At 41.3% G+C, this 12,109-nt stretch overlaps 1 long non-coding RNA gene across 1 annotated transcript; it reads right to left on the bottom strand.

Moving 5' to 3' along the window:
- Positions 1-640: 640 nt before the first annotated feature.
- On the bottom strand, positions 641-9,494 carry LOC143942151 (uncharacterized). Its single transcript, XR_013264722.1, has 3 exons — positions 9,388-9,494; positions 1,475-1,533; positions 641-1,041 (listed from the first exon to the last, which is right to left on the bottom strand). It is a non-coding gene; the product is annotated as an uncharacterized LOC143942151 (long non-coding RNA).
- Between the last annotated feature and the right edge of the window lie 2,615 nt (positions 9,495-12,109).

The following is a 12,109-nucleotide window of genomic DNA, read 5'->3' on the forward strand; positions in this document are numbered from 1 at the left end:
CTTGCTCCTGTGCTGTGGGGAGGGCCTGTGTATAAATTGTTGTTATTCCTTTAGCAAAGAAAGAATAAAAAGGCACTTGGCCTAGTGCATTATTTTTTGTAAAATTTATTTAAAAAAGCAGTAGTAGTAGTAGAAATATAGTACTAATATTTGGTATCTGCAATAACACCACTTCAAACATCTAAAAAGTCATATGACAGTGCTCATGTCCCATGGGGTACTAGGGCAGAGTGATCGGCCGATGCGTTTTAAGGATTTTTTCCTCTGAGCCTTATGGAACCTAGTCTGGTCTGTATGTTAATATGTAGTGGACTGGATGGATGGTATCTTTTTGGGGGAATGGTCCTGCTACTCTGATGGGATGATCTTTACTCATCACAGCCCACTTTTGTTATTCTGAAGAAATCACTGTTTGTTCCTCTGTGCTGAGTGGGTCTAATGGGAGTAGGGCTCCAATGAGGAAAGCTGCTGGGTCTGCATTCCTTTAGCCGTGATTTTCTATTGAAAGTACTTCACAAAAATTTGATTTTTTTTGCAGGGGGTGCCAAAAAATGCGACTTGTATCTTGATGCAGACTTCTGGAAAAATCAGCAAGCCAATCAAACAAGCAGGAAATCATGTTTCGGGGGGGGGGGGGGGGGGGACACTCTCTACACATTGCATTTTCCAAAAATTACAGTTAAATTTTGCATGCTGGAAGAAATAATACAGGTATGACCACTGATGACTTTACCCCAAGTCTAGTGCCTTTTGATAGGGGAAAGTAGTAGAAGTCTTGAGCCTTGGTTACTTGGGGAGTGGAATAGAAGTCAGAAATCCAAGACACCATGAGGCGACCCAGACCTACAGAGGTCTGTGTGGACTTCAGAATTTGCCAGTTTGCCAAATGTTTTCAAAAGGTCTTTACTGCATCCATGGACAAAAGTATAAGAGGTAAGGGCTCTGATCGGGCAACTTGTATGGATCAATAACCTTTGTAGCACACTCTGTAGTCCCTTGGTTTTGGAATGGAACGAAACACACCTGGTCATTCTGAATCAGCTGGGGAACATATGAAAGTATCCTGTTAGATATAATTTACGATAACAACTTGAGGTCAACATTTAAAAGGGTGATTGGCCTATAATTACTGCAGTGTGTTTTTACCTAAAATATTTCTATTTTCTGCTCATTCCTTTTCATCTCTGTTGTGTGTACTGCTAACCAGCTATGATTTTGTAATATTTTTTTATACACGGCAGTTTAAAAATAGAAATCTAGTGTCTTTTTTTTCTCTCTGTCTCCATTCCACTAAGAGATGGTTTGTAGGTCACTGATGGATTATTCCAGATTACATCTACAAAGAATAGGTCAGATTTAAGTACCCTATGTGCACTGCAAACATATATATTTAACTAAACAACAATGAATACCCTACAGCTAATGAAATACTTTTGTATTTTTTAATTTTGTAAGTGTAAAGATGCATACATACCCATGCATTTGCACACATTTACTTGCATTGTCCAATCACGAGGCACATCCTCAAGAATCCTTTAAAAAGCAAAAGTTTAAAGGTTTTAGTGTACCGTACTTGAAAAAAATTAAATAAATCAGCAGAAAAAGAATAGTTAAGGGGAAAGGTAAGGAAGGAGTTAGTAAAGGCTGAATAGGGTTAATTAAGAGGTTAAAATTGAATAGATTTTATTTAAATAAATATATATTACTGTAATAGTTTTCCTGTAGCTGGGCTTTAAACTTGAGGGTGTTCCAGTATTCGGCACATGGATTTAATAGGGCAGATTTACTAAAGGCAAGTAAGCTCTTGCACTTTGCAAGAGAATTTGCCCCAAAGCTTAGCAAATGAGGTAATCATCTGCTGACTTCTATCCAATCACACGCAAGCAAAAAATGCTGTATTTTTTTTTATTTTCCTTGCACGTTATTTGATAACTTTGCAAAGTTAACATTAAATGTAATAAGTAATGAGGCAAATTCCCTTAAATGAGCAGTCTATCTACCCTTAACAAATAAACGTCAGTGAGTTTCTCTTTCACAAAATTTCTTGAACCTGACACCTTATTTAGTTTCTAGAACTAATGGCCTTAATACCACATTCCCCTAAGGACTGGCATTGTAAAGCCCATTGAAATGTCTAGGTATTGAATGGTTCTCCACCTTCTTGGTAATGTTCCTTTTTTGCATAGCAAATCTTACCCAAAGGGTAAGATATAGACGGGCGCCCAAAAACCACGACAGGTTGGCATAACTGGGCACAAACCCGGGTCCCATCATGGTGCCTCTAATCTGCATTTAAAATTATCAATAAATCCTACAAAATAAAAGTTTGCTTGCTTCAAATTAATAGTCACAGACCGGAAAAGAAAATGCTGTATTGTCTGTAGTCCAATTTAGTGTTCTATAAACATACATAGACATGATACTGAACATCCAGAGAAACCTGTGATCTCTCCTTCGGGCCCCACATCAAACCACTGGCTAAATCTTTCCGACTTAATCCCCAGAACATTTCCATAATTTGCCCCTTCTTAAAGTGGTGACATAAAAATACAGTGTGACATATACAGTGCTGTGAAAAAGTATTTGCCCCTTCCTGATTTTTTATTTTTTTTGCAGATTTCTCACACTTAAATGATTCAGATCAAACAATTTTTTATATTACATACAGATTACCCGAGTAAATCCAAAATGTAGTTTTTAAATTATTATTTAATTTAAGGGAAAAAAAAGCTGTTGAAACCTGACTGGCCCTATGTGAAAAATGAATTGCCCCCTCCCATGCCGAATCATGAATGAACTGTGAGTAATCACAATTTTTTGAAAAGTCGAGTTAAATTTCACTTGCCGCACCCAGACCTGATTACTGCCAGACCTGTTGAATCAATAAATCACATAAACAGAAGCTGTCAGCTGTCTGAGAAAGTGAAGCATGTTAACAAATCACAAAAAGCCACACATGCCACAAACTTTGGAATTCCAGTGAACCACGGGGAGAGCCACTATTCACAAATGGAGATAACTTGGAACAGTTCTGAACCTTCCCAGGAGTGGCCGGTCTACAAAAATTACTCGAGTAGCATGACGACGACTCATCCAGGAGGTCATAAAAGAACCCAGAACAACGTCTAAAGAACTGCAGCCCTCAATTGCCTCAAGTAAGATCAGTGTTCATGATTCAACAATAAGAAAGACTGGGCAAAAATGGCATCCATGGGAGAGTTCCAAGGCCAAAGCCACTGCTGACCAAAAAGAACACAAAGGCTCATCTCACATTTACCAAAAAACATCTTGATCATCTCCAAGATTTTTATGCAAATATTCCATGGACTGAGACAAAAATTGTACTTTTTGGAAGGTGTGCATAACATTACATATGGCATAAAACTAATACAGCATTTCATAACAAGAACATCATAGCAACAGTCACACATGGTGCTGATAGCATGATGGTCTGAGGCTGCTTTGCAGCTTCAGGACCTGGACGAGTTACCATAATTGATGGAACCGTGAGTTCTGAGCTCTACCAGAAAATCCTAAAGGAGAATGTCTTGCCATCAGTTCATGACCTCAAGCTCAAGTGCACAAGGGTTATGCAGCAGGACAATGAACCAAAACACAACCAAATGGTTCAAACAAAGCAAAATGTAGGTTTTTGGAGTGACCTAGTCAAAGCCCAGACTTAAATCCAATTGACATGCTGTATCATGACCTTACACAGGCCGTTCATGCAGGAAAACCCTCCAATGTGACTGAATTAAATCAGTTCTGCAAAGATGAGTGGGCCAAAATTGCTCCACAGCATGTGGAAGACTCATTGCCAGTTGTCGCAAACACTTGACTGCAGTTGTTGCCAAGGGTGGCACAACCAGTTATTAGGTTTAGGGGGCAATTACTTTTTCACATAAAGCCAGGCAGGTTTGGACAGCTTTTTTGACTTACCCACTTTTTCAATTTTTACCTACAGGTAAGCCTATAATAAGGCTTACCTGTAGGTAAAATGAATATCTCCTAAACCTGTAATATCTCCTAAACCTGCTGATGTCAGCAGTACATGCGCTGTGAATGCTTGGCTTGCCGGGAAGAGGACTTCCATACACACCCGCAGGAGTGATGTAAGTGCGGCTCTGGCCACTCACATCGCCTGTCCCGCGAACCCGGAAGACACACCGAGGGCAAAATGTCAGCTCCCTCGGCATGGACCGGCCTGAGATACGGGGACCTCATTCTAAAGTATTTCATAATGAGCTAGTATGCGGTGCACACTAGCTCATTTTTCCTTTGCCTTACAGGGTTTTTATTTTTACTATCAATCAACTGTGTTTACTCTTTTTAACCCCTTGCCGACCAGTGCTCGACAATATAAGTCAGCACAATGGCATGGCTGGGAAATGGGCGTACAGGTACGTCCCCTTTAAATTGCGGCATTGTGGGCGCATGCATGCCCGCCGCATACTCCGTGACTGTGAGTCCTGCGGACTCAAGGTCTGCCGGGGGCCCGCAATCGTGTCACGGAATGGCAGAATGGGGAGATGCCTATGTAAATGGTTCCCGACCAGCGCACGCCGATGTACGTCGGCAGAATGGCACGGCTGGGTAAATGGGCATACAGGTAGGTCCCTTTAAGTTTGCTGACGTGCCATCGCGTGCGTGCCAGCCGGGACCTCCGTGAGTCCCAGGACACACTTAACCCTTAACCTTCCCCCTAGTGGTTAACCCCTTCACTGCTAGTGTAATTTACACAGGAATCAGTGCATTTGTATAGCAATGACTGCTGTATAAATGACAATGGTCCCAAAAATGTGTCAAAAATGTCTGATGCGTCCGCCACAATGTCGCAGTCATGATAAAAATCGCCGATTGCCACCATCACCACTAGTAAAAAAAAAAATTATTAATAAAAATGCCATAAAACTACCCCCTATTTTGTAAACGCTATAATTTTTGTGCAAACCAATCAAGCTCTTATTGCGATTTTTTTTACCCAAAATATGTAGAAGAATACGTATCGGCCTAAACTGAGGAAAAACATAGTTTTTTTATATATTTCTAGGGGATATTTATTATAGCAAAATGTAAAAAAAAATTAGCTTTTTTAAAAATTGCCTTTTTTTTTTGTTTATAACGCAAAAAATAAAAACCCCAGGGGTGATCAAATACCACCAAAAGAAAGTTCTATTTGTGGGAAAAAAAGAATGTCAATTTTGATTGGGAGCCACATCGCACTCAGTTAAAGCAACGCAGTGCCGAATCGCAAAAAGTGCTCTGGTCAGGAAGGGGGTAAAATCTTCCGGGGGGCTGAAGCGGGTAAACAAGGCATTTCTCTGTTCTGCCTAGTAACATGACAGAGATCTACTGCTCCCTGTCATCGGGAGCAGTGATCTCTGTCTGTGGAAGGGATTGTCTCACTACAACATGACAGAGATCACTACCTAGGACACACTTAACCCCTTGATTGTCGCCTAGTGCTTAACTTCTTCCCTGCCAGTGTCATTTACACAGTAATCAGTGCATTTTTATAGCACTGATCGCTGTATAAATGACAATGGTTCCAAAATAGCGTCAAAAATGTCTGATATGTCCGCCATAATGTCACAGTCACAATAAAAATTGCAGATCACTGCTATTAGTAATAAAAAAAATTATAATAAAAATGCCATAAATCCATCCCCTATTTTGTAGACACTATAACATTTGTACAAACCAATCAAACGCTTATTGCGATATTTTTTACCAAAAATATGTAGAAGAATACATATCGGCTTAAACAGATATGAAATATTGCTTTTTTTTTCAAAATTGTTGCTCTTTTTTGTTTATAGCGCAAAAAATAAATACCGCAGAGGTGATCAAATACCACCAAAAGAAAGCAAAAAAAGGACGTAAATTTTGTTTGGATTCAATGTCGCACGACCACGTGATTGTCAAATAAATCGACGCAGTTCCGTCTCAAAAAAAGTGCTCTAAGCAGAAAGGGGGTAAATCCTTCTGGGGCTAAAGTGGTTAAATCATAACAGAAACTACCCAAATGACCCTGATCAAAAGTTTACCCCAGTTCTTAGTACCGTGTATTGCCCCCTTTAACATCAATGAAAGCTTGAAGTCTTTTGTGGTATTTGTGGATGATGCTCTTTATCTTCTCAGATGCCCATTCCTCTTAGCAAACAGCCTCCAGTTCATGTAAATTCTTGGGCTGACTTGCATGAACTGCATGTTTGAGATCTCCCCAGAGTGGCTCAATGATATTGAGGTCAGGAGACTGAGATGTCCACTCCAGAACCTTCACTTTATTCTGCTGTAGCTAATGACAGGTTGATTTGGCCTTGTGTTTTGGATCATTGTTATGTTGGAATGTCCAAGTACGTCCCATGCACAGCTTTCTGGCTGATGAATGCAAATGTCCCTCCAGTATTTTTTGATAACATACTGCATTCATCTTGCCATCAATTTTGACCAAATTTCCTGTTTCCTGTAGCTCACACATTCCCAAAACCTCAGCGATCCACCTCTGTGTTTCACAGTAAGAATGGTGTACCTTTCATCATAGGCCTTGTAGATTTGTCTCCAAATGAAGTGTTTATGGTTGTGGCCAAAAAGCTAAATTTCGGTTTCATCACTCGAAATGACTTTGAGGTTTGAGGCTTGTCTCTGTGCTGTTTGGTGCTTTGTAAGCTGGATACTTTGTGGCATTTGCATAGTAATGGCTTTCTTCTGGCGACTTGACTATGCAGCCATCTTTCTTCAAGTGCCTGCTTATTGTGCATCTTGAAACAGCCACACCACATGTTTTCAGAATGTCCTGTATTTCCCCTGAAGTTATTTGTGGGTTTTTCTTTGTATCCCAAACAATTTTCCTGACAGTTGCGGCTGAAATTTTAGTCTACCTGACCGTGGTTTGGTTTTAACAGAATTGCTAATTTTACACTTCATTATTAGAGTTTGAACATTGCTGTTCCTTGGATATCTTTTTCTATCCCTTTCCTGTTTTATACAGTTCAACTACCTTTCCCCGCAGATCCTTTGACAATTCTTTTGCTTTCCCCATGACTCAGAATCCAGAAACGTCAGTGCAGCACTAGAAGAAAGATGCAAGGGCCTGTCAGGAGTCCAGAAAATCGTTGACCTTTTATATACACACACTAACTACAAGCAAACAGATAACAGGTGAGGATGGTTAACTTTGATAGCCATTCAAACCTCTTTGTGTCAACTTGTGTGCATGTTATCAGGCTAAAATCACCAGGGTATGTAAACTTTTGATCAGGGTCATTTGGGTAGTTTCTGTTGTGATTATGATTTAAAAAAATAAATAAACACAGTTGATTGATAATAAATGGGTAAAGAAAAGTTTTTGTGTTATCAATCATAATCTCTGAAAAATGACCAAGAAATAAATGCTGCCAGGGTATGTAAACTTATGAGCACAACTGTGTGTGTGCATGTATATATATATATATATATATATATATATATATGAACAAATTTTAAAAAATCTTGCGAGCTACCACTTCTGAAATGAATGTAAAATATATTAGTGGCCCTGTGCTTCTGGCAATAAATGGGATGGGGAAAAAAAAAAAAGAACTGCTGCCCCTACCAATACAACCACCTAATTGGAATGTAAATGCAAGTGTTAAATAAGGAAAGGTAGGTGTGGCGCTGTTCTAGGGTAAAATAATTCCATGCCCCCATGTGATACTCTGTGGCACAGATGGGCACTGATAGGTGGCACTGAGGGACACTGATGGGTGGCATTGCTGGGCATCACTGATTTTATTAGTTCTATAATGGTGCCAGTCAGTGGCCATTTGTGGGCAATGATTGGCATATGTTGGGCATAAGTTGGTACATGTGGATGGCCTTGGGGGATGTACCTGGCCATCCACATGTTAGGGGCTTCCCTGGTGGTCCTGGTGGCTTCTCTGGTAGTCTAGTGTGAGCATCAGGGGGGGGGGGGGTTGCGCTGATAAACAATCAGCGCAAACCCTCCCCTGTCAGGAGAGACGCCGATTGGCTCTCCTCTACTTGCCTCTGTCCGATCAACGGCTCTTCCTGTTTACATCGTGATCAGCCATGATTGGATGCGGCTGATCACGTGTGTGTACGTTTCCACTTTTATGTCACAATAAATGTAATTTAAAACACAATCACACTATGGAGATGTCCCTTTCCTATATGTGGGAGATGCGGAGGGAGAACTAAAGAAGAAAGATACACCTATTACCACAAGCACGGAAACATATAGCTGACAGAGCAGATAAAGATTTGATGATTGCTACACAGTGGCAGATACTAAGAAAGCGAGATACCCCTGTGTGGGGTGAGTGGTTCGGGTAAGTGCAATACCTATAGGGGATCTATAAGGAGCACAGAGAACAGATTTGAAGAGCACCTGTCACTTTTTTCATTTTTAATGTTCAATTTTTATATTTCACTTTATTTTTTTCTGAAATTTACTATTTATGATTACAGCGTGTGTATATATATATATATATATATACACACATTTTATAATGTCACATAGGGGCATGCACTTCTGAAATAAGTTGACCTCTTATATGGACAGCTGCTAGCATTCATCATGTCCCTTAAGTTTGTGCCTCAACAGTATATATATGTGTGTGTGTGTATATATATATATATATATATATATACACACACACACACACACATACATACACATATATATATATATATATATATATATATATATATATATATATATATACACACACACACACACACACACATATATATATATATATATATATATATATATATATATATATATACACACATAAATGCTGCGCTATCTTAATATTGTGAACAATACATATGCAAAAATGACTAAATAAAGTGACAATAGTGAGATAAAGTGCTGTAGTGCATGCAGATAATATACTATAAATAAATCTTGTGAATCAAAAAAGCATGATTGCATCATAAAGGTCATTACAAACATAATATGATAACCCAAATGTATAAATAAAGGGACAATGTGAAAGGTGCTATGGTGCACAAGTATATACTGCACTGATAGTGAATCTCATAAATCAATGCAATATAATTAAATCATGAAGCCCATTTCACAACTAATCATAATTAAATCTTGTCACAGTGATCCAAACGTGTTCACGTGTCCACACACTGGTGCTCCCCCCCCCCTATGTGAATCCGCTCACCTTAGAGCGTGTGGCCTCACAATTGAGTTCAGTCAAAACATGCATGTGAACCACCTCTGGGTTCTGTGAATGCTGAAGGATCCTGGGCTGCACAATAGCGCTGTCTCCACATACTGTACAAATGGGATATATAAAAGGCTGGATAGTGCGATACCATTTTAAGTATAAACATATTTATTAAATAATAGCCCCTCGCTGGGGTACTCACATTATACAGGTGCTTCAGTGCACCACTCTACAGCAAGCCAAAATGCTTAAATGGTATGTCCCTCCGCCTTGAGACAGACTGTCTCCTGCACCATCCTGTCTCCTCCCCAACGTACTTCGATACAGGGATGTGACGTATCTTTCTCAGGGGGATTGTAACTGGATGATTTGTATGTCTTTATAAATGATCTTACAGCGGCCATTCTCTTGTAGCCTGAGGACACTCTATCATCCAGAGGCTCTATGTAATACAATGGCACTATTGATCGCAGTAGCCTAACACCCATAAGAGACCCACGACTCACTACACAGATCAAATTAAACTCCATCAAGCTCGAGCCCTATATAGTGCAATCTGCATATATGTGCCCACATATAAATGCCACCCTGAATTGAATTAATGTAATTAATGCCAGGACGATTCTATGGAGCGGACATACTGTACTATCTCTTTACTTTGTACTAGATGCCAATATACACATAAATCAGGAAACCAGAAATTTATATTAAAATAAATATAAATTAATTATAAAATGAACAGAAATAAATATATAGAAAGTAGATATAAAATGTATATATATATAAAAATATTAACATAAAAAAATAGTATATAACTAATATATAAGGTGCGCCTAACCATACCCGGTACCAAGGGGTGTGGCCTAGCTCAGGATGTGAACGGACGTGTTCCTGTGTAGCTTCAGTCTTTCCCTAAGCAATCCTGCTCCATCCTGATCAACCTTTGCCAGCAGTCAATTCTTTCTTTGCCTAATCCCTCCCGGTGTGTCTCCTGCATCTCCGGGGGGGTGGGGGTGCATTTTGGTGGCTGGGAAAGCGGCGAGGGAAGAAACAACCCCCCGGTAAAGATGAGCATCACCACTCGCTCCTGCCAAGATGGCCACTGTCACAATGTCCATGGGCCCAGCGCCTCACCAGCCCCCACTCCGTATCTCTTTGGAGATGGCCAGGACGTGTCCCCGCCACCCTCCCCTGGGTTTTCCGGACCCTGCAGCCACGCTCCTACAAGCGACCCCGGGCTTGGCAGATGGTGGTAAGGAACCCATCCTGGCAAAGGTCCTCGCCATTATTAAGGTAAACTATGCAGACCTTATGGGGAAGGTGGATGGGCTTAAGATTGACTTAACTATTATGCGGCAGGACATGCACAAATTACGTGGCTGGGTTACTGAGACTGAGCAATATATTAGTGACTTGGAGGACACTGTTACTTCCATCCTGCCCAAACTTAATAGACATGGGGGGAAGATTGCATCCCTGGAGGATAAGGTGGATGACCTCGAAGATCGCCTATGCAGAAATAACCTGCGCCTGGTGGGGCTCCCAGAGCGAGTGGAGGGGTCTGACCCTGTAGCCTTCCTGAATAGCTGGCCTGAGCAAGAATTTGGCCGTGAGTAACTATGCCCCTGCTTTGTGATTGAGAAGACCCACCGAGTCGCGGGACGCCCCCTTCCTGAAGGTCACCCCCCACGTATGGTCGTGATCCGTCTCCTTAATTACAGAGACCATGACTCCATTTTGGGGGCTGCCAGGAGGAAAGGAAGTCTCCGCATCAACAATGCCGTGGTGTCCCTCTTCCCAGACTACTCTGCGACAGTCCGCAACCCTATAGCTAGTTACCAGCGTGTTAAGCAGAAGCTCCGGGAGCAGGAGATCCAATATTCCATGATGTTCCTTGCTACCCTCCGGATCACCTACCAGGGGAAAGCCCATTTCTTTCAGTCCCCGCAAGATGCCATGTCCTGGTGGGAGTCACTACCTCGCCCTCCTAAGCCTCCTACCTGATGCGGATCCCCACCTCCTGCTGGTTCCACTGCTGAGACTGAAGTTTCCTCCCCCCTCCTGGTTCTCTTTTTTGATATAGCCCTTGTTATGCACCATTGTAAATTAATTTTTGTTGCTCTAAAATGTGCTGAGCTTGGATGATCATACATGTCTCCGGGGGGACAGTACCTGGCCTCAGTCCCCAACTGAGCCTAAGCTGCCTTGGGGTTCACACCCCCAACACTTCTTTTGAAAACTTTTCTGGTCGAACACTATTTTGTTTTTTTTCACTTTTTTTTTGTTTTTTGCTTCCTGTTACAGGCCATGCGCCCCATGCATCGTACAAGTTTTGGTTATAGGCCCACTCCCCTTTTTTGGAGCTGGGCCGGGAAACTGTTGCCCTTCTTGGGTAATGAATATGTTAATGAAAATAGTTGTGTTGTATGTATGGTGTATGTAGGTGTGTTCAGAACTGCGGCCCTTTTTTTTTTCTGAGGCAGTGACCGGGGATGGGGAGCCCTCCGGGGCCCCCTTATTTGTACCCCTTCTCCCTGATCTAGTACTTTCAATACCAATCCCATGTCTGAGGTAAACATTTGTTCATGGAATGTCCACGGGCTGAATTCTAAATTCAAAGGGGCATCTAGCTTTGAGACCCTGAAACATAGTAAACCGCATGTCCTATGTCTCCAGGAAAATCTCATGGGGTCCAAAGTGATGGCACTCAAAAAACACTGGGTGGCCAATCACTACCAATCCACCTATTCTAATTATGCCCAGAGGGTTGCAATCCTAATCCGTAAGGGTTTACCTTTCGTGTTTCACCAAGTTATCCTATATCCTAAGGGGTAGTATGTCATCTTGCATGTATCAGTGCATAGACCATCTTTCATTCTGGTCACAGTTTATCTCCCTCCCTCAGTCACGGCTGCAGTGTTCTC

The sequence above is a fragment of the Lithobates pipiens genome, unplaced genomic scaffold, assembly GCF_037356315.1.
Source record: "Lithobates pipiens isolate NorthernLeopardFrog02 unplaced genomic scaffold, aLitPip1_a1.2 Scaffold_10, whole genome shotgun sequence".
In the NCBI taxonomy this organism is placed as follows: Eukaryota; Metazoa; Chordata; class Amphibia; order Anura; family Ranidae; genus Lithobates; species Lithobates pipiens.